Genomic DNA, 24,401 nt, shown 5'->3' with positions numbered 1-24,401 from the left:
ACCAATTATTATGACAAAAAAGATGAATCCTCAGTTGTTCTACCCTGGTTTTCTATGGCTAATGCCACAAAATATTGGTAGATTTTACTTTACACTTTGCTCTTTTAATATTTAAAAGTTTCAGTTAAAGTCAAAAAGTTTTTTTTAATCATGAACAAGTTTACTTCTTACATACTTATTTTATATGTTCATTTAATAGAATATACACTGATTATCTTTGGTTCATATTACCATAGGAGGTAATTTTAGTGTCATCTGTAAGTGATATCAATGTACCTGATATGGGACTTCATAAAGGCCATGTACAACTTTGAAAGGCTAATAACTTCTATTGTTACAAGAATAGAAACAGTTAATATATAGCATTAAATATACATTACAATGTAGAAGATTGTTATTACCAAACATGTATATTCTGGTATTGAATCCTATGATTTGGCCAATTGGTATTGGCAGTGAGCAGGTAAACAGTCTCCTGTGGTAAAGACATGTACACACTGTCAGAAAATTCTGTAGGGATCTAGGATGTTAGGCTCCTCACTCCCTGGGATGGGCAGTGGTTTTAGAAGGCATCTGTGATGGAGATAATGGCCTCACCACATAAAGAAATTCTGATAATTTTACTACATATATAGTCAATTCAAAATGGAAGGCCTCTCCCCATGTCGTTATTTGGTATCTGGAAAACAGAGTGAAAATTTGGATAAGAAGTTATTTATACTAAGAGTTTAATAGGAGCAAAAATACTCAAAAAGCAAGGTTTTTTTCAAGCAAGAATCAATCCACATCCCCCAATCGAATTCCTCAGCATCTCTGTTGTTTCTTCTTTCTGTTTCCCAAGCGACCACCTCCTATGATAGCAATCATGTTAATATGTATTATTACCCTTGATGCAGGGGTACTTCATTTAGTAAGGTATTACTAAAACCAAGGGATTGGCTTCCTCATTTTTATGTTTTTATTATTTTATTGAATATTTACTTTATATTTTAAATGCTGAATGGAAATATGACAATAATACATATCAAGAAAGTAGAGATTAATGACTGTATCAGACCTGGGTATAACTACTCCTACTTATTTTCATAGCTTTGCATATTTATGCATATGCAAGAGTAGCAACTGTTTCCACAATTTCAAATTTCGTATCCTGATACTTTTCATTTAAATATATGTTTACACACACTCACACCCATGCCCATACCCACGTGCCTAGACATAACTATTACATACCTATTACACACACCTAACCATATGTATAAATGTAGACAAATGCTTCCACAGTATTAATAATAAAGGAAATTTCTTTAGCAGCAAAATCTTAGGTAATAAGATGATATAATACGACCTGGATGATTTAGCATCTCTTAAAACTAACAAGCATGCTACGGCTTAGGTGAGAGTTCCCAGAAGTAGTGTCTTGGATTGAAATTATTTCCCAGTGATGTATTGGGAATAGTCCTCGCAGAAGAAAGGGTGTAAGGGAAATAGGATAGGGCAAGGGGAAAAAGGTAAACAAGAATAGTTCACAAGAAAACCATGATGCACAAATTGCACCATAATGTATATTTTGTCCTCCTTTGCCAGGCAACCATTGGCCAGGGCCTGTGGACGCTGGGGCAGTGGTGAAGGTTCGTGGCATTTGTCTGAGAACAGTTCTTGAGAGAAGAGACATTTAGGAGTTATCAACCCACATTCAGGGGACCTGGGGTAAGTTCATGAGTCTGGCCAGTAATGGGGATCAGAACAGTGTTTTGCTAAACACTTAAACTTCAGGATTTTGTAAAGTAGTGGTCAGATAGTTGGAATTAATTAAATTGGACAGCTTAAAGTTCCTCACTCACACTCTTTACGGTTCTTATTAGTTTCTTGCCACCATTGAGAACAGTTCAGTACACCAGCCGGAGAGGGGCTATTTTAATTAAAATAGGCTTGATACTGTGTTATTTTATCATTGTTCCACATGCCAAGAATCCTTTATTTTATGATCAGCATTTTAATGCTTGCTTTCATGGTCAATTTCACTGACAGTGATACAATATGATAATAAATAACCAAGAAAACCAATTCAACCTCCCCCACATTTTTTTAGGTTGTAGATGGAGGGGCATAAAAATCAGAAATTTAATTATATCACAAATAAATAAATGCAGGCTGTAAAGGAAAAAATCTAAGTTAATTAACAATTTTGGCCTTCAAAGAATTCTATCTTTATATTTTTTCAAAATTGAGGTAACAGGTGAAAGAACGGACTGCTCAATTTTCTGACATTCACTTACCAGAAAATATTTTGTAAATCTGAATATGCTTGAGGTTAAAATATATATGTGTTTACTCTGTCTCGGAGTCTAGGGAAGCACACAGCAATTGGGAAAAACATAAAGCAGTCAGAGTTTCTCCAAGACTAAGCCCAAAATACTGTACTTATGGACCACAGAGTAAAACATCTCACATAGCTAAAATATAAGGACAAAGAAAATTAAGTAAATCTTTATTTACATTCCTTGAGGATGGCCAGGACGTGGTGCCTTGTAACTAAAGGTTTCTTCCTGATAATTGCTACAAATTGCATCATTAGATAAATATTTTAACTGTGAAGTGCCAAAAAAAAAAAGTAAAGAACAGGAATTTGAATTCTAGTCCTGATTATGGATATAGTTCATTCTTACCTGGCTTGAAAGTCAAAATTCAATTCAGCATGACTTTAATATTAATAGCTTTCCCATAAAGCAAGTGGTAGTGTAACAGTATTCCTAAATACTGCAGGAAACCTCTCCATCTCTTATCCAAAACTGGCACTACCTGAAATTGATGAGATGGCTGATCATACAGAATAAAATTCTACATGACTATTTAAGTCTTCATCTGCCCCCCAAATTTCTGTTTTTCTGTAATAATAATTATCATAGCTAATATTTATTGGAATATTATTAAATGCAGGATACTGGACTAACTGTTTTATAGATATTATCCTATTTAATTAAAAACTTTAGTGGGATAATGCTTGCCTTCTTTTACAGAGAACCCGAGTTCATAGTGATTAAATGGCCTGAGTATAGCCATTCAGCTGACAAATGCCAAAGTCATAATTCAGAACTGAGTCTACAAACCTGAATGTCTATGCTATACAGCTTCTCCAATGCTGCTTGCTGAAGTAGCTTTTCATCAACTTTAAAATTCCGTCTGTTAGAGATATTAATTGGGGCATTTCTGACACTGGGGCAGTGAACAGCATTCATTTGGTAAAGTAGAGTTTTCTATTGCAGGTCAAACACAATATATCTTCGGCCACTTTAAAAACATACTCATAAGAGTTGCACATCACTACCTAGGACATTCTACTATTGTCCTCAAAAACAATGCTTAGAGCACTTATTAGCATATCCCCAGGGTCTCTAGATAGCTATAATGAAGATGGACATGTGACTTTATGTATATGGCCTGCTGTTCTATTCACACAGTCACATGTTATCTTTCAAACTATTCTAGATACTTCCCCCTTTGGGCTCTAAAATAAGGAAACACAAAGCTGACAAATATTCCGTGATAGGTAGATGTGTAGGGTGGGGACTATATAAGAAAAATCCCTTTGGGATATTGTCATGGGGGACCATGAAGCCGGAATTGTATCGGGAGTTGGTGCAGAGGGCTTAAGTGTGATCAACCTCAACCAACACTGACCTCCACTGTACTCTGGGCATGAATTGTGGGACCCTATGGCTCTCTACCTGGTTACCTTCTTGTCTAAAGAGAGCCACAAGTATTGACTTATTGTATCAACTAGTAACGGTGCTATCCAATGAAGCACATCCCCGGTGACTGATACAAATGTTAATCAAAATTTCACAATTCATAGAAAGAAGAACCTACGCAGCTACACATCAGTTTGTGCTGCCACTCTTTGCATTTCTCTCTGAAGTGTAAGGTTACAAGAATAAATCTCTCTTTCCATGTGTTTGAAGTGTTGACCCACTGAGGCATCAAGGGTCTTGCATTCCTTGCCAGCTGTGCTGCTGTCTCTGCTGTAGTCTTTTGGGTCAAGTGTCACTGTGTCTGGAGTGGCATTTTGTGTGAATGTCAGCACTGAAAGGAAGCAAGAGTCAGTCTCCTAGAGCACCTATTATAAGTTTCTCTGAGCTTTCATTTGACATTTGCTACCTTATATTGCTGTATGTTGTTTTATTCATTTATGCTGTCATTCTGATTCTATCTATACTCCTGCAAAAAAATGATATGGTCTTATTTTAAGACATCAACATGCTTTATTCTGGTACATATTTTTCCCTATTATTTATGATACAGACAGACGATGAACTGAATTATGAGAAGAAAAAGCTTATTGGTCACTTTTTCACACCCTATGCTAAGTATGGTGCTACCAAACAAACAAACAAACAAAAAAGAATGCATTTTTAAACTGATAGTGATTACATCTAGCTCTCTACCCCTCTGTAACAATGACTCCTCCCCATTAATCTTAAGGTAGACAATTCATTTTCAAATCGAAAACAATCAAATGCTGCATCATAACATATAGATAAGTAGGTGTGGATGTAATGTTACATTCCCATTGGCTTTGTTATTCCTTAGTTTGGAGGAGATGGTTAATGTGCCTCTTGAGATGATATTCAATTTTTTAATTCTGTAGTTCTTGGAATACACAATGTTATGTTAATTGATGAGAAACCTAGCAAATTGTGTGTTTATGAATGCCTGCTCAAATAGTGATCTTTTTTGCCCATTTTTAAAAATTTTACCTGAGGCACATTTCAAGCTCTTATCAGAAATAATTTTGCTGTGGGAGTATGTGTAGTTCGATGTCAAGTTTATGATGGGCCTGCTGCATAGGAGATAAGGAAATAATAATAGTAATAATAATTATAATACAACAGATGCTAAGTGATTTACATGAATTTCTATATTTAAAATACTTCAAATATATGAGGCTGATCATATTTGCTATGTGAACTGGTAAGTCGCTATGTCACTGATTTCATTTCCTTAACTTTAAGATTCGAAAAACCAGGTCCCCTTATTCACGGTTTCACTTTCTGTGATTTCAGATGCAAGTAGTCAACCGCAGTTCAAAAACATCTAATGGATAATTTCAGAAGTATACAATTCATAAGTTTGAAACTGTGCACCATTTTGAGTAACCTGATGAAATCTCAAGCTGTCTTACTCCATCCAGGCAGGAATGAAAATCATCCTTTCCTGTACACATTATCTGCCCATTAGCCACTTAGCAGTTATCTCATTTATCAGATCAAATGTCCAATAGAATGTATATAAGATTAGGTACTATCTATAGCTTCAGGCATCCACTGGGGGTCTTGGAATATATCCCCCGTGGATAAGGGGCGACAACTATACCACTTCGTAGGGCTGCCGTGATGATTAAATGGCATGCTTTTTCTTTTTTTTTTTTTTGAGACAGAGTCTTGCTCTGTTGCCAGGCTGGCACGATCTCGGCTCACTGCAACCTCCGCCTACCGGGTTCAAGTGATTCCCCTGCCTCTGCCTCCCAAGTAGCTGGGACAACAGGCCTGTGCCACCATGCCCTGCTAATTTTTCGTATTTTCATAGAGGCGGGGTTTTACCATGTGGGCCAGGATGGTCTCAATCTCCTGACCTGTGATCCGCCCGCCTCGGCCTCCAAAAGTACTGGGATTACAGGTGTGAGCCACCACGCCTGGCCTAAATGGCATGCTTTTAAGTGATAAGTACCATGTCCAATACACAGATTAAACTCCATAGGTGTCAGCCAGTTCCTACCTTAAAGCAGATAAGTAACCTGACCAAGTCTATACAGTCACTAGCAAAGATTTTAAGCTGTAATTCAAAGCCAGATATCCATCCCCATGTTTTACTATTGTGCTACACTTCTGTATAGGGACACTGCAAGCCATTTTGAAAAGGAATCTAGAATAACAACTTGTTCCTTTTCATCTGGCATCCTGTGGAACAAAAATGCTACGCTTTCTTTGAAATACTGACTTGGAATACAAATGCCTTACAAAGATCCACAAGTCCTTAAATAATTTGGCCCCAGTAAGTCTCTGGCTAGCTCCTCCTCTGCCCTAATTCTCCTGCTCTGCCTCAGTTGTGCTGATGTCTTCTTTGTTTCTCTGACAGGTTGGCCTGCTCCCATCTCAGGCCCTTTGTGTTTTCCTTTCCTTCTGGCTACAGGTATCTGCTTTATCCTCTTACTTACTTCAGGCTATTCTCCAAACATCATCTTCTCAGTAAGGCTTTCTTTAATTTCCCTATATATTTTGTAAACCCCTCAGAACTATCTCCTGCCAACACTTCAATTCTTCTATCCCAATTTATTTTTTTTCTCCTGAGCATGTATCAATATTAAACTATTTATTTATTTTTCTACTTATTTATCAATAAAATATAAACTTTGTAAATACAAAGATTTTTGCCTCTGGCTCATTTATTGCTGAATTCCAATTTCTTATAATAGATCCTGTCATCTGTTATACAGTATGCAATCACACAATATTGCTGAATATATGAATACATGCAAAAGGTTATTTTCCCAAAAACTACACACACACACACACACACATAATGTTATGTGTTTGTCTTTTCCTCTAGACTAGTGCCAAGCTGGTAGAACCAAATGTCATTGGTGAAACAAAGGCTCTCTATCTGCACTGCCCAATACAATAGCTATAGAACACATGTGCCTTTTAAGCATTTTAATAGAGCTAGTGCCACTGAAAGACTGAACTTTTTATTTTAGTAACTTAAATTTGAATAGCCATATGTAGCTGGTTACCATGTTTTTTGGTACTTGTAATTTTCAAATTGTGGGTAGCTGGATGGTTCCACAAACACTGATACATAATTTAAATAGCCATGAAAAAGTATTTCCAGCTGCTTATTAAAATACAGTGTTAAGTAAAGGCAGATGGGTATTATGCATGGACCATGTTCCTTACATAGGGCCAGGTGGATCCCTTTTCTATGTTATATCTTTGCTCTTCTCTCTGCCTGGAATTTTGTTTATCCAGAACTTGAATTGTCTCTTTCAACCTTCATCTTCCATCTCAATTGTGCTTTTCTCAAAGAAACATTTCCCGCCATCACTATCTAATACAGCCCTTCATACCCAGGAACATACTTCTTCTTATCCTGCTTTATTTCATTTTTAGCATTTTGCAAAATAAAATTTGTTTATTTGCTCTATTTGTTTATACTGGTTCTAACCCAATAAGACAGAAGTCCAAGAGAAAAAGGACTTTGTCCTTCATATGCATTGCTATAAGCTCAGTACTGAGAATAATGCCTAACATTAGAAGCAGCTCTACACATACGTGTGAAATACGTAAATGATATAATTTTTTTTTTTTTTTGAGACGGAGTCTCGCTCTGTCGCCCAGGCTGGAGTGCAGTGGCGCGATCTCGGCTCACTGCAAGCTCCGCCTCCCGGGTTCACGCCATTCTCCTGCCTCAGCCTCCCGAGTAGCTGGGACTACAGGCGCCCGCTACCACGCCCGGCTAATTTTTTGTATTTTTAGTAGAGACGGGGTTTCACCGTGTTAGCCAGGATGGTCTCGATCTCCTGACCTCGTGATCCGCCCGCCTCGGCCTCCCAAAGTGCTGGGATTACAGGCGTGAGCCACCGCGCCCGGCCAATGATATAATTTTTTTACTATCTTAGTACTTGTAGTTGTGATTTTAGGCGGGATTGGACAGACTGTGGCCTCATTTATAATCTCTTCAAGGTTCTTAAGTATCTTGATGCTACTACATGGTAATTATTCTTCTCTGAAATTTGCTGAAAAATTGTGTGTCTGTGTGTGTGTGCATGTGTGTAAATAACTATGTAGCGTTGGGCTGTTAGGTAATCTGCTTTCTGTGTTCAAATTTGCTAGGAATTTCCCATGTTACTAGAGTTTGTGTCAAATCACAGCCCAGGGCTTTAATTTCTCCTTGGGTCAAACATAACAATGACACTGGGTAATGTTTAAGAATCATTTAAGTGTAAACTTTCTCACTACAGCTATTATCACAATAGTCACCAATAAAAATCAGGTCCTGTGGTGAGTGCAAAGTGTAAGGAGCTAAGGAAGGATCCAGGCAATGTTCAAACTCTCCCAAGAAAAATGAGGCATTTGCCCAACGGACAAAATTAAAGTGGCCCTCCTTACTCAGTAATTAAGATAAATAATATTTTAATGCAAGATTTATTTCATCCCATATTTCTTTTCTTTTTTTTGAGATGGGGGTCTCAAGATGTTGCCCAGGTGCATGCCACTGCACCTGGCAATGCCATATTTTTAAAAGCTGGATAGAATCAGTTGCCATCCTGTACTGAGCCTATTCAAGCCTTAGGGAAAAGAAAAAAATCAGTAAGACTTACCTTAGCTTTATTTAAAAAGTCATGTTATTTTCATTATGGATTTTTTTGCATTAATTTTAACTTTAAAAAAAATAGTGCATAAAGTTAGAATTTCCACATTTAGCAAGTAAAAATATAGGACACACAGTTAAATTTGAATACTAGATAAACAGCAAGAAAGTTTTTGGTGTAAGTATGTCCCATGCAATATTTAAGTTTTAGATAAACTATTGTGTGAAGCATTCTTTTAATAAAAAAGTATCTATTTTTTATCTGAAAATCATATTTAACTGCTTATCTTATATTTTATCTGGCAACCCTAATAAAAATACTATTTGTTTTCATTACAAATTCTTTGGCACCCTGCTAATTTTGCAAACCCCTAAATTTTCCACCCAAAGAAAGTACTTTTTCCCATTCCTTTCCCAGGCATAGGATGCTGTCCATAAAACAGTTACTAGCTGAGTAACAAAATAAGAATTTATCAGCAGCAGGGAAACACTAAGACTACCTACCTAGTTGCCAAAAGGCAAATTCCACTTATTTTACAATCCTGAAATGGCAAAATCAGTCCTTAGTTTCAGCTGATTAAACAAAGATCTATTAAATATTTTGACCTTGAAAAGAAGTATTTTTAAAAATACAAGATACAAAGAGGGTGAAAATAATCTTTGCTGTTTTGAGGATTAAACAAAAATGTTTCTTACCTCATTGTCACACCAATCATTATCTTGAACAATTCAGATATTAAATGAATCCCTCATAATTTTGAATAAACCTGTCCAGCCTCTGAGCCCAACCTAAGCCATCATATCCCCTGTGACCTGCAGGTATACATCCAGATGGCCTGAAGTAACTGAAGAATCACAAAAGAAGTGAAAATGGCCTGTTCCTGCCTTAACTGATTACATTCCACCACAAAAGAAGTGAAAATGGCCAGTCCCTGCCTTAACTGATGACATTACCTTGTGAAATTCCTTCTCCTGGCTCATCCTGGCTCAAAAGCACCCCCACTGAGCACCTTGTGACCCCCACCCTTGCCAGCCAGAGAACAACCCCCTTTGACTGTAATTTTCCTTTACGTACCCAAATCTTATAAAACGGCCCCACCCCTATCTCCCTTTGCTGACTGTCTTTTCAGACTCCGCCCACCTACACCACCTACACCAGGTGATTAAAAAGCTTTATGGCTCACACAAAGCCTTGGTGGTCTCTTCACACAGATGCGAGTGAAAAAACCCTCTTACTGCCATTTAATGTATTCTGAGTGGAGTCAGCAAAGTGATTGTCAGTTGTTCTCACATGAGACATTTTTAGCAAATGGGAAAGGGAAGCAACATTTAAAAATTCCAAGATCATCACTTATAGATAGGCATGCTTATTTACATATGTCTATTTATTCTTTTTTTTTTTTTAACATTTGCTCCTGTTACTTTAAAAGCTTCTAGGCATGAATGCATTAACATATACCATTAAGTAACTTTTTGAGAGGGAAAATGCATGCTGTAGAGATGTTAACTGAACAACATTAAGGGAAACATCTGTAAACAGCTCACAGAAAAAAAAACATCAGTTGATCATTTAGCTATAAGCTGTAAAGAAAATGGACTTTCAGATGGAAAAAAAGAAACTCATTATAGATACCCAGTTACTTCTATAGTAGCCATGAAAACAAATACAGTAGGTACAGAAAATGTTAGCAACAGCATTATGTTTTCTGAAAGTAACTATAAACATGCATATGAGAAAGATGATTGGTTTCATAGTTATTTAATGAGAAGGATAAATCTTAAGAAAAGCTTATAGGGATTCCACAACCAAGTTTTACAGTTAGAAAGGCCTATGTGTGTGTGTGTGTGTGTGTGTGTGTGTGTGGAAGAGAGGGAGAGACAGAGAGAGAGAGAGAGAGAAAGAAAGAAAGAAACCCAGCACTTTAGGCTTTGCATGTGTTTAAATGGGGGCATGATAGCCAAAACAAAAGCTAAAATTCCTGTCTTCATCAACAAAGATCTCTCACCATGTCTGAATTCTGGAATAAAAGAGTTGTCATCATCACCTTATCTGCAATGAAAAAATAAATAAATAAAAAAGACTTACATCTTTGTTTTACATAGTTGTCATGAGTTAAATAATGCCCCCCGACCCCTCAATTTATGTCCACATGAAACATCAGAATGTGACCGCATTTGGGTCTACAGATATAATTAGTTCCAGATTTTGATATGGATTCAGCCTGGATTTAGGAATCTCTCTAAAATGAGTGACTGCTAGCCTTATAAGAAGAGGAGAGGAAACAGAGACATAGAGATGAAGGCGATGTGAAAATGGAGGCAATGGTTGGAGTGATCTACAAACCAAGGAATGCCAAGAATTGCCAGAAAACACCAGGAAACACCAGGAAAACTATTAGGGAGACTTTGGGTAGTTCTCTCTCAGAGCCTACAGAAGAACCAACCTCGCAGACAAATTGATTTAATACTTTAGCTCTCCTACTGTGAAAGAAGACATTTCTGCTATTTTAAGCCATAAAGTTTATGATAATTTGTTATGGTAGTTGTAAGAATCTACTGTAACAGCTGATAAACTCTTAACCACTTAGTCAGCATTTACAGAGGTCTGATACATGTTAGGGCATTGCTTTAAACTATAATGTTCATTTGAATCACTGTTAAACTACAGATTCTGATTCACTGGTTCTTGGAGAGTCCTGAGACAGCTCATGTCTAACAAATCACGAGGTGATGCCCATTTAGCTGCTTCTAGAATGACATTTTTTTCAGTACCAAAGCTATAATAGGGCACAACAAAGGACTCTAATCTATAAACTTTTTTGTTTTAGAGCTGCAATTTGGGTGAAAAGACATATCTTACCAACACATAAACTTATAAACAATTGAGGAATTACGTGATAATCAAAGATTAGAGAATAAATGTTATCCATGTGAGCTGGATTCATCAGGAGAAGGTTTGATATAAAAGGGACATTTTGGGGTGAGTTAAAGACAAACAGAATTAGCAACAGTAAGATTAGACCAATTAGTGCAAATTCATGATAGAAAACACTAAGAATGATATTAGAAAGGAACAATGAAGTGCATTACAGAAACATAATTATTGTTTTTATTGTTAACTAACATATTTACCAAAGATAGACATTTCTGGTAACCCAAAAGTTAATAAAAATGTGGTTATGTTTGCACATATTTATAGAGGACATTACTGTCTTTTGGTTTACAACATAAGTAACAAAAGGCAGAATATAATGTGCTATAAATAAAATGATTATTGCTATATAAAAATATCCAAGGAGGGTGAGAGACTAGATTTGTTAGGATGGGAACAATGTGAATTGTTTTGTTTTGTTTCTTTTTTAAAATTTCTTCTGTTATTTTTATTGTTCTCAATTTGGGGACTGCTATTCCAATAGCCAGAGCTTTTGAATCTTGTACTAAGTATGGAATACAGATGCAAATTTAATGCATAGATTTATAGGGGATTTTCCAAATATTATCCTACTTGCCATATAAGGTTAATGATGGTTCCAGAATGTTTCAAGGGATATATTTGACCAATAGTTACATAATAAACACATTTATTAGTGAAATATTTCACAGTCCTTTACATTTTCTGCTCTTACCAGAAATGCCATGACAGACAGCAGGAGTATTATCAGTAGTGACGGGAAAACAACTTTACTCCAAATTTAGTTTTAGAGATTTTGTCTTCTGGTGTATTTTCAGCATCACAGGATAGACTGACATTATCTATGAGATTTGGAAACATTTTTGATAAAGCTGAGCATTGCAGCCTCCACTATGGTTAGCACCAGTACTACTACCCATACATCATGTGGATGAAGAGCAAGTGACAAGTTCTGTATAAAAGTTAGGTAATACTGGCTGGGCACGGTGGCTCACACCTGTAATCCCAGCATTTTAGGAGGCTGAGGTGGGTGGATCATCTGAGGTCAGGAGTTCGAGACCAGCCTGGCCAATATGGCGAAAGCCCGTCTCTACTAAAAATACAAAAATTAGCCGGGCGTGGTGGTGGGTGCCTGTAATCCCAGGTACTCGGGAGGCTGAGGCAGGAGAATCGCTTGAACCCGGGAGGCGGAAGTTGCAGTGGGCCGAGATTGCACCATTGTACTCCAGCCTGGGCAATAAGAGCGAAACTGCATTTCCAAAAAATAAAAATAAAAAAATTTTAAAAAAGGTATGAGTTATTATTTTTTAAAAACTTTAACAGGTAAAGACATGCAAGATAGAAGCTAGCAATAATGTCTAATCCTAGAAAAAAACATAGATCATATGAATATTTCACCGTACGTTCTCATTATTAAATAATGCTTTGTGTACATATATTTCACACTTTCAGCTGAAGATTTTCTCCTTCAGAAGTGATTACATTATTATTTTTACAACAGAAAATTTAAACCTAATAATTTCCAACGAGATAACATTATGCTTAACCAATGAGCTTGTAAACAAAGTAATAAAGCACCAATAAAAATATGAGTTGCTTTTTGATGTAGCTGTAGATATTTGAAAATATAGAACAATTTTCCAAGTTTATTAGATGCCAGTCAAGTCAAAAATCTATAGTCTAGCCATTGGCCAGTGCCACTAGCTGTCTGAGACTGTGTGAACATTTGTAGCATTATTAAATCTTTCCAGATTTACACAAATAGTTGTGGGTTTATTTTATGACCCTATATATTACAAATATATACTAAAATGTTTATGTTTAAAATTACATAATGTCTAATATTTTCTTCAAAATGTCTAATTTCTTCATAATGTCTAATTTTCTTCAAAATAACACAGAAGTGAATGGAGGTTTGGATGGGATGTTGTATTCTTTCTACTTTTTATATATGTTCAAAATTCTCCATAATGAAAAGGGAAAATATTATATTAAACAATTCATCAATTTAGCTTCTCCTACTGGTACTCCATAGTGCTTTGTACTTCTATCAAAAAAACCTTATACCATTTTATTAATGTTTGTCTTTCATGATAGGCTATAGGTTCCATAATGGAACTAACTATGTAATGTTATTCCCCAATGCATCCACAACAATTAGCACAATTAGTATCCAGCATGAAGTAGGGATTTACTAAATATTTATGGAGTGAATAAAGTTATGAATAAATGAACATAAGCACAACAACTGTCCTCTGGTTTCATGTAATGCTTAGAATTGAAAATACTTGGGCATGTGTTGGTGAGATAATGGACGTTCATTGCCATGGAGGCCAGCTTCACTTCTCTCCTAGGCTCACATTCTATTTGAGACCACATCAAATAAGAATAATTGTTACTAAAATAAACCAGGAGATCATTGTGTTTGTACTGCATTGTGTCTGTACTGAACAGAAGCTGTTCCCAAATACTTTTATTTTCTGTCAATATTTTTTGTATATTATAGCAAATACTGCATTTCCAGATGAGTGTCCTGCCTCCTTATACATCCTTTGTTCTACAGGTGAAGAAACCTGATTAAATAGGCTAGGTTTTATATTTGAAAGCAGGTAATTTAAAGAAGAACTGGCCCTAGGAATAGGCAGACTAACGCAGCTTTGAGGATTCTGAAATTCTGTGGACACCAAATAAATTAACATTTATTAAAAAAAGTTTTTGCATTGATCTCAATACCTTGATAGAATTTCCTCCTTACTCTTCCAATTTTTTCTTCCTTCCAGCAAAGCACCAGAGATACTTTCCTGAAGTTAAATGGAAGCTATAACACATTGAATCCTCACTGCTAATTCCTACCAAGGGATAATTCAAAGACCTAGAAAGAAGGCCTAGATTTATTCTCAGCTCTACCACTCCTAGATGAAGGACCTTATTAGGCAAATCATTCAATCTTTCTGAGCCTCGTATTGTTCACCAATGGGAGAATACTTCACAAAATTTTCAAAATTGCAGGCAAGAAAATACATAAAAATTATGCTATCTAAAATAAAATGTGCTACAAATTTATACACACACACACCTAATTCAAAATTATGTACTTCTGCATTAAAGTTCTAAAGGATTAGAACAAGTGATTCATAAATTTTTATGTGAAATGTCTCCAGGGTATGCGTTTACATATCCCTCCCTCCGTTCCTTCCACAAGCAGAGGGTTGGATTAAATCACACTCTGTTTCATGGTACATTATAGACATTGGTTCTTGAAGAGCCCCTTTGTTAATTTATCAATTTATTGATTTCCTTTGTCTTAATTCCACACTCCTGTTCCCTCCCTCCTTCATGTACATCCATTAATGTGTTTAATGTGCATCTTTTGTTTATATGTTGTTGCAAAATGTACATTGTTGATTTTTGTGCCTGCTTTCTATTTCAACTGATAGTGGATTCTAGGTCTTATTTTTTTAATTAAAATATATTTTCTACATTTTTAATAACTATGTGTGCATGTCTAGACCTGGGCTTCTAACTGCATCATAGTTCTCTATTCTTCTCTACGTCTCCAGTGTATTCTCATGGTATTCTGACACTGTGAATCTCAGGGCAGTCCACATTTTACCTATTCATTAGCCCAGTGAAGAACTCCAGATTCCACTAATTCCTGGCAACCTCAAATAATGTCACCTGGGCATTTTCACACAAGTCCACCCACATACCTATGTGAAAATTGTGTGTGTGTGTGTGAGGCACTAGGAGAATATGTGGTTGAGTCATAGGGTATCCCTACAATAAACTGAAATAAGTAGCCCCAAATTGGTCTTCAGAATGGCTGCATTATTTTCTATTCTTGTGCCCAAATTTTTCACAACATTCTAATTCAAATTTTGGTGTTATTTAGTTTTCTAATATTTGCCAATAGAGTGGTTGTAAACTGATATCACATTGTTTTTTAATGGGTATTTAACTGATTACTTGTGAGTATCATAATTTCTACATATGTTAATTAGCCTTTTAGGAACCTAGATCTGTTATTATCCCAACTTTTTTTTGCTTACTTTTTTGGTTAGGATTGTTGTTTTTCTATGAAAGTTGTAGGATTTGTGTGTGTGTGTGTGTGTGTGTGTGTGTGTGCGTGTGCTCTCTTTGATAGTAACTCCATATTAGTTTTAGGTTTTGCCAATACCTTCTCTCATTTTGTCATTAGTATGTTAAGTTTGTCCAGAGTTTTAGCTTTAACTGTTCAACAGAAGTCTTTAACTTCTATGTAACAAAGCTTACCCACTTTTTGCCATATGCTTCACGGTTCTAAAATTTTATTTAAGAAGCCCTTATCCAATCTTAAGTCACTATGCTTTTAATAGTCCTAATCCTTTTGAGTTTCATTCTTGTAGGTGGTTTTAGGCAGAAATCCAGCTTCACTTATCTCCATATAGTAAATCAGTTTTTACAATGCCATTTATTAAATAATCTGCCCCATTCCAATTGAATTACAGGACTCTACTGTATATTACCTTCCCATATATATATGCAGAATTTTTCTAAATGAAATTGTGAAGAACTGACATTGTTACAATAGTTAGTCATGCATGAAAAAACATGGAGATATAATTTTCAAATTGTTTTCAATGCTCTTGACTAAAGGTTTAAAGTTTTCTTCAAAGGATTGCCATGACATGAATGTTTGTGTCCTCTTAAAATTCACATGTTGAAATTCTAACCCTCAATGTGATGATATTAGGGTGGGGCCTTTGGGAGATGTTTAGCTCTTGGGGATGGAGCCTTTATGAATGAAACTAGTGTCCTTATAAAAGAAGCTGGTGAGATACTACTTTCTCTTCCACAATGTGAGGATATAAAAAAAAAAAAGGCCACCTATGAATTAGAAAGCTCGTCCTCATCAGACAGCTGAATTTACCAGCTGTTTGACCTGGACTTCCCAGCCTCCAGAACTATAAGAAATAAATTTCTTTTGTTTATAAGAATACCAAGTTTACCATAGTTTTTTACGGCATCCCGAATAGACTAAGGCAGAGATCTTACAGGTTCGCTGTTAATATACTACTATATACTTTATGTTTCTTGTTGCTATTCTTAATGGAGTCATATTTAATTTTATTTTTGTTTTTGTTGGTTTAGGAAAATGCTATAAAATTTTCTTTCATGCAGAAACTTGCTGAACTCTTCTTTAGTTTTAATAATTTGTCAGTTGATTCTTTTAGATTTCTGGCATAAATAACTATTTCATTTTAGGTCTTTTCTTCAACTTATCACATAAAAATCTCCCAACAGCTATCTTATATAGAACAATAAAGATGACTCCCAAATGTTAATCAGCAACTGAGACCTCTCTTCTGAGCATCAGCCTAGTCTAAGCGATCCTCAAATTCCACATGAACTTACAATATTTTTACATGAAAAGTTTATGTTTTTCTGCTATTTCTTACTTAATGACTGATATAACTCTCAATCCAGTTGCACAAAGTGGAAAAATAGAAGTCAACCTGCAGAGCATTCTTATTTCACCCTCATATCTCATACATTATCAAGTTGTGGCAATGCTATCTTCTTGGCTTTTTAGTTCTTATTAATTTGAATTTTCCTCTTCTTTTTTCTCTTCCTTCTTGTCCACTACCATAAGTCTTCTAATTATTCTTCCTGTATCTCTACCCTTGGTTCTCTTCATATGGTAGTTAAGTAATAACTTTTTTTTGGAAAGCAGAGTTTACTAAGTATTTGCCTTTTTAAAATCTTTTTATCACATTTTCATTATTTTGGCGAGAAAAGTAAAGAGTCTTCAAAATGACTTACAAATTCCTTCACAGACTGATGCTTCCTTAATTATCTGCAATCTAATTAAGTACAATGATATCCCTGGTTTGTTTATCCACTTGCTAGGATTTCTGCTCTTCGTCCAATTCTTATAATTAATTATTGCATTTCTAATGTTTATCTTTAGTAATATTGTCCTAAATGCACACGCAAGGTCTTTGAATCAACGACAGATTTCTTTCTATACCTACTGTATTAGTCTGGCTTCTCTAGAGGGACAGGAATAATAGAATAGATGTATATATGAATGGGAGTTTATTAAGGGTTTGTTTGTTTGTTTGTTTGTTGATTTTGAGATGGAGGCTCACTCTGTCACCCAGGCTGGAGTGCAATGGCGCGATCTCGGCTCACTGCAACCTCTGCCTCCCCAGTTCAAGCTATTCTCCTGCCTCAGCCCCCCAGGTAGCTGGGACTATAGGCACGCCCATCACACCCTGCTAATTTTTGTATTTTTAGTAGACACGAGGTTTCACCATATTGGCAAGTCTAGTCTTGAACTCCTGACCTCGTGATCTGTCCGCCTTGGCCTCCCAAAGTGCTGGGATTACAGGCGTGAGCCACCACACCTGGCCTATTAAGGAGTATTGACTCACATAATCACAAGGTGAGTCCCACAATAGGCCTTCGGCAAGCTGAGGAGCAAGAAAGCCAGTCTGAGTCCCAAAACCTCAAAAGTAGAAAAGCCGACAGTGCAGCCTTTATTCTGTGGCCAAAGGCCTGAGAGCACCTGGCAAATCACTATTTAAGTCCAAGAGTCCAAAATCTGAAGAACTTGGAGTTCAATGTTGGAGGGCAGGAAGCATCCAGCACAATAGAGTGATGAAGGCCAGAAGACTCAGCATGTCAAGTCTTTCCACTTTATTTCTTTTCTTTTTTCTTTTTTTAGATGGAGTTTTGCTCTTATTGCCCAGGCTAGAGTGCAATGGCACAATCTCGGCTCACCACAACCTCTGCCTCCCAGGTTCAAGTGAGTCTCCTGCCTCAGCTTCCCGAGTAGCTGGGATTACAGGCATGTGCCACCACACCTGACTAATTTGGTATTTTTAGTAGAGACAGGGTTTCTCCATGTTGGTCAGACTGATCTCAAACTCCTGACCTCAGGTGATCCATCTGCCTCGGCCTCCCAAATTGCTGGGATTACAGGCATGAGCCTCCGCACTCAGCAAGTCTTTCCACTTGTTTCTGCCTGCTTTATTCTAGCCTCTCTGGCAGCTGATTAGAGTGTACTCACCCAGAATGAGGGTGGGTCTACCTCTTCCAGTTCACTGACTCAAATATTAATCTCCTTTGGCAACACCCTCACAGACACACCCAGGAACAATACTTTGCATCCTTCAATCCAATCAAGTTGACACTCAGTATTAACCATCACAGTCACCATTGGTTGTTTTGTACAACTGACAGCCAGGTACACTTTGCAGTGTTGATTTCTCAATGCCCAGCTGCCTCTCAGAGTTACTCAATGAGAGCCAGATAGAAAAATATCCTATACCCACTCCTTGAGTAAGAGTGAGAAAATGAGAGAGAGAAAATATGAATTTTCTCTATAATTAAAGGAGATGAAGAGCCTTTCCTTGCCTTACAAGAGGATTTACTTGGAGAGAGTATTGAAATACCTTACTCTACTTCTTTGGTATTTGAATACATCTCTCTAGGGAAAAGACAATCTGAGTGTCTCCAGTCGGGGGAAAAAATCTTCTAGGATTTAGTCTTCAGTACCACCTTTAAAAATTAAACATATATCTCCTGAGATAAGAAAATCTCTCTCAAGTTCTCTCTCTAATTAGTTGCAATTTTTAATAACTGTATGTTAAGATTATTTTAAATACCATACAATTTATCAATTTAGAGTATATAAATCAATCATTTTAATATATTCACAGCTTGTTCTAACATCACCAAAATTGATTTTAGAACATTTTAATCACCCCCAAAACAAATCCCCTATCCATTTGCAGTACTCTCTATTTTCCTCCCAACTTCCCAAACCCTAGGCAATCAGTAACTTACTCTCCACTGCTGGGTCTGACCTGCAGACCCTGGCCAAGTGACAGATGAAAAATTGTACGTAAACACAGGTTTTTTTTGCCTGACTGCATGGCTAGGGGACCGGGCCACCACAGACACCAAGGAAGGTGCCATAAAGTGTCCCAGCAGCTGTAGCCCAGACAAGCCAGTGCTGCGGGCATTTACTTAGTAAAGAATTAATGACAAAGGCTTCGAATCAACACACTTGTGGGTAATTAACATGGTCGCCCCCCGGAGAGGGCTGTCCTTTGTGTGGATGATTTAAAGGCAGGTTCTGAGGCCTAAGTAAACTAACTTATCTAGATCAATCCCTTTACATTATTTTTTGTTATCTACCTTTTGCTCTCAGGCTCCAAATAAGAGAATTTGACTGCCTTCAGCCAAATTATCTTTCTAACCTTTTGCAAAACCTCCTGGCCTTCCAAGAAGGTTTGCGTTTTTCCTACAATTTCTCGCACCACCCTGACTGATCTCCTACATTCCATCTCTATGAATTTGCCTATTCTGGATATTTTGTATCATTTTATGAAATGAATAATTCAGTATGTAGTCTTCTGTTGGCTTCTTGCAAGTAGAAGCATGTTTTCAAGATTTATCTGTGTGGAAGCGTGTATTGATAGTTCATGCTTTTTTATGGTAGAATAACTTTCCATTATTTGAATATACAATATTTTACTTATCCAATATCAGATAATAGATATGTGAATTGTTTCCACTTTTGGCTACTATAAATTCTGCTACTGTGAACATCCATGTACAAACCTTTGTATGGACATGTTTTCATTAAAATATATGTAGATACATATATACCTAGGACTGGGTATATGGAATGACTGGGTCATATGGTAAGTTTTAGTTTGAGGAACTGCCAGATGAAAACTAGCTGCACCATTTTCCATTTTCATCAGCCATGGGTGAGGGGTCAAATGTCTTCATGCCCTTACCAGTACTTGTATTTCTGCCCCTTTTACTACAATCATCCTAGCAGTTATGATGCGGTATCTCATTGTAGTTTTGATCTGTATTTCTTGATAGTCGAGAAAGATGAACATCTTTGAATTATCATGGAACCTTAACAAAAATCAATTGATTGTGCATGTGAGAAAAGTTTTTTGGACTCTCATTATTCTTTTTTTTTTTTTTTTTTTTGAGATGGAATCTCGCTCTGTCACCCAGGCTAGGGTGCAGGGGCGCCTGCAACCTCCGCCTCCCAGGGTCAAGTGATTCTCCTGCCTCAGCCTCCTGAGTAGCTGGGATTACAGGCACACACCACCACACCTGGCTAATTTTTGTATTTTTAGTAGAGATGGGGTTTCACCATGTTGGTCAGGCTGGTCTCGAACTCTTGACCTTGTGATCTGCCCGCCTCAGCCTCCCAAAGTGCTGGGATTACAGGTGTGAGCCACCATGCCCGGCCTGAATTCTCATTCTATTCTACTGATCTTTATGTCTCTACTTTGGCCAGTACCATGCAGCCTTGATTACTGTAGCTTTATAGTAAGTTTTGAAATCAGTAAGTATAAAACGTCCAACTTTGTTCCATTTATTCAAGATTATGAATCCTTTAAATTTCCATATGAATCCTGGAATCAGCTTGTCCATTTCTCCAAAAAAGTCAGCTGGGGTTAGATAAATGATAATTAGATAATTAATAAAGATCAATCAACAGATAAATTTGGGAAGTATGCCTTCTTCATAGAAGTATCTTCTGATCCATAAATATAGTCTTTCTGTTTTAGTTCTTTGAACTTGCTCCCGGAATGTTTGCATTTCTTTTCTTATGTTTATTACTATTTCAGTTTTATAATAATAGAAAATTTTTTCTTAATTCCATTTGAGGTTGTTTATTACTAGTGTATAATGTAGCATTCTTGTATATTGATCTTGTGTCCTATACCCTTGGTCAACTCATTAAATTAGTTGTAATAGGTGTTTAGTGAATTTCTTTGGATTTTCTTTAAATAAGAACAAACATATCATCTGTCAATAGAGATAGCTTTACTCTTTTCAATTCAGATGCCCTTTATTCTCTTTACTTGTTTAACTAACTGCACTGAGAAGAAATTCCCTTATAATGTTGAACAGAAATGTCAAGCAAAAATATTTTTGCCTTTAAAAATGTTTTTTTGACGGAAATCATATCTCTTTCACCATTAATGATGTTGTTTCTGGATCTTTCATAGATGCTTTTATCAGGTTGAGAATGCTCCCCTTTATTCGTAGGGTGCAGAAATCAAGTTTTTCCCCTTTATTTTATTGATATGGTATACTATATTGATTTTCATAAGTTGAACCTATGTTACATTCCTGAGACTGATCAAACGTGATATTGTATCTAATCATTTTTATATGTTGTTGGTGTTGATTTGCTACTCTTTTTTGAGAATTTTTATATCTATATTCATAAGAGATATTAGTAGCTTTATTATGTTGTCTTTATCTGGTTTAGTATTAGGGTAAAATTGGCTTCATAGAATGAGTTGGGATTCTCACCCTTCCCTTCTATGTTTTGGAAGAGACGTGACAAGTCCATATTAATTTCTCTTTAACATTTGGTGATATTCAGTAGTGAAGCCATCTACTTCTGAATTTCCTTTGTGGGAAGTGTTTTAATTACAAATTCAATCACTTTATTTGTTATAGGTATATTCATATTTTCTCTTTCTTCTTTAATTATTTTGATGTTTTGAGTCTTCCTAAAAATGTGTTTAAGTAATCAGATAAATAGCATACATTTGATTGTAATATACCCTTAAAATTGCTATTATTTCTGTGAGGTAAGTAGTAATGTCCCCTCTTTTATTCTTAAATTTAGTAATTTGAGTATTTCCTATTTTTTATTGTTCAGCTTAGCTAAAGTATTGTCAACTTTGTTGATCTTTTTAAAGAAAAATCTATTTTTCAATTAATTTTGTTTCATTAATTCTTTTTTGTATTTTCATTCATCTAGTTCATTAATTTCTCCTCTAATATTTATTAGTGACTTTCTTCTAATTGCTTTGGATTTAGTTTTTTCCTCTTTTCTAATGTGTCTATATACTTCATTTGAGATCTTTCTTCTTTATTAATACAAGATTTACAGCTCTACATTTGTCTTGAAGTACTATTCTACTGCAACCCAGAAGTTTTGGAATACGATTGTCCTCATTTTCATTTATCTCAAAGAATTTTTCTAATTTCCCTTGTGATTTGTCCTTTGATCCATTTGGTATTTAGAATTAAACGGTTTAATTTTTACATATTTGTGAATATATTATATATTTATTTATAATTTCATTATATTGTGACTGGAAAACATACTTTGTGTGATTGCAATCCTTTGAAATTTAGAGAATTTTTTTTTATGGTCTATCATATACAGTATGCTGAAGAATTTTCCATGTGCATTTGAGAAGATGGTGTATTCTGCTGTTTTTAGGTGGAGTATTTTATAGATGTTCTTACATCTAATTGATTTATACTAATAGTCAAGTGTTCAATTTTCTTATTGATCTTCTGCCTGTTTTTTCCATACATGATTGAAAATGGCATATCAAAATCCCCAGCAATTATTGTTGGGTTGTCTGTTACTCTCTTCAATTCTGCCAGTTCTTCCTTCATGTAATTTTGGGGTCTGTTATTAGCTGCATATATGTTTATAATTGTTGCATGTTTCTGCTGGATAAATTTTTTATTATTATAAAATGTCTCTCTTGATCTCTAGTAACTTTATTTGCTTTAAATTATTCACTGTTTGATACTAATATAGTAATTGTAGCTTTCTTGTGTTTGCTGGACTCATGATTTTTTTTCATTATCTTACTTTGAACTAATTTTATCTTTAAATCTAAAGTGTATCTCCTGTAGATAACATGAAGTAGGATTTTTTTCTCCAGTCTGACAATCTCTGCCTTTTGACTCAATTGTTTAGTTGTTTCACATTCAATTTTATTTTTACCATTGAATTCACTCATTTTACTTTTTCTGTATATCTCATCTTTTTTATTCCCCTATTTCTCCACTATTACTTTTTCATTGTGAATGAGTATTTACTAGTGTAACATGTTTATTCTGTTACTAAATTTTTTATCTTTTTTTGTTGTTCATTGTGGTGTTAGTGGCTTCTCTAGGGCTTACCATATATCAACTTATATTCTGATACTGATTTACATTAACATAAATTCTAGAGAGATATAGAAGCATTATTTTCTTTTCTCCCATTTTGAACTATTAGTATTATACAGATTGTAAGTGTTACAAACCCAATAATAAATTGCTTTAACTGTTACTGTCTATAATTTGGTATATTTTTAAGATGGTAAGGGAAGAAAGAATAACTATATACTTACAGGGTTTGGTGTATTAACATTCTTATTTACCTCTTCTAATTCTCTTCACTTAGTTATATTAATTTGGGTTCCCAACTAATGTTAATTTTTTTATTTCAATTGATCTGTGCTCCTACCCACAACTTTTGAGGTCTTATGCCAAACATATTATACTAGTATATATTATAGTCCCAGCAATACAACTATGTAGATATTGATTAATAAAAATGCTTTGAAATCAATTAAGAAAAGAGAAGAAATATACACATACATGTACATTAGTCATTACATAACCATTTTTACCCATGATTACTGTTTGTATATGTGGATTTGAATTACTGTCTTAGATCACTTCCTTTCAGCCTAAAGAACTTTCCTTATTATATCTTGCAAGGAAGGTCTACTAGCAATGAATTCTTTCAAGTTTTGTTTATCTATAAGAGTATTTATTTTACCTTCATTTAAAAATATACCATTGCAGAATTTAAGATTCTTGTTTGACAGTTGTTTTTTGTGGGGCTGGGGGGTGGGGCTTATTTTTAGTACTTTTCAATATGTCCTTTCACTTCCTTCTGACTTCTCCTATTTCTTCTAAATTTATTGGAGTTACTTTTTATATGAGAAATCTTTTTTTTCTTGCTGTTTTCAAGAGTTTTTTTTTCCCTTTGGTTTTTGACATTTTACTATGTGTTTATTTGGAACTTTTTGTGTTTATGTTCCTTAGAGTTTGTTGAGCTTCTTGGATATGTAAATGAAAGCTTGTCACTAAATTTGTGGAATTTTCAGCTATTATTTCTTGGATTCATTTTCCTGCTTCTTATTTTCTCTCCTCTCTCCTGATACTCCCAGTATATGTATATTTGAGAACTTAATGTTGTCCTCTGCCTGGCTCTACTGGTATCATACCAACTCTTGGGCTTTGCTAATTGATAACTAATTGATTTACTCTTATGACCTGGGGTATA

Source organism: Pan paniscus, chromosome 12 (genome assembly GCF_029289425.2).
Source record: "Pan paniscus chromosome 12, NHGRI_mPanPan1-v2.0_pri, whole genome shotgun sequence".
In the NCBI taxonomy this organism is placed as follows: domain Eukaryota; kingdom Metazoa; phylum Chordata; class Mammalia; order Primates; family Hominidae; genus Pan; species Pan paniscus.
This window is presented reverse-complemented; position numbering follows the sequence as displayed.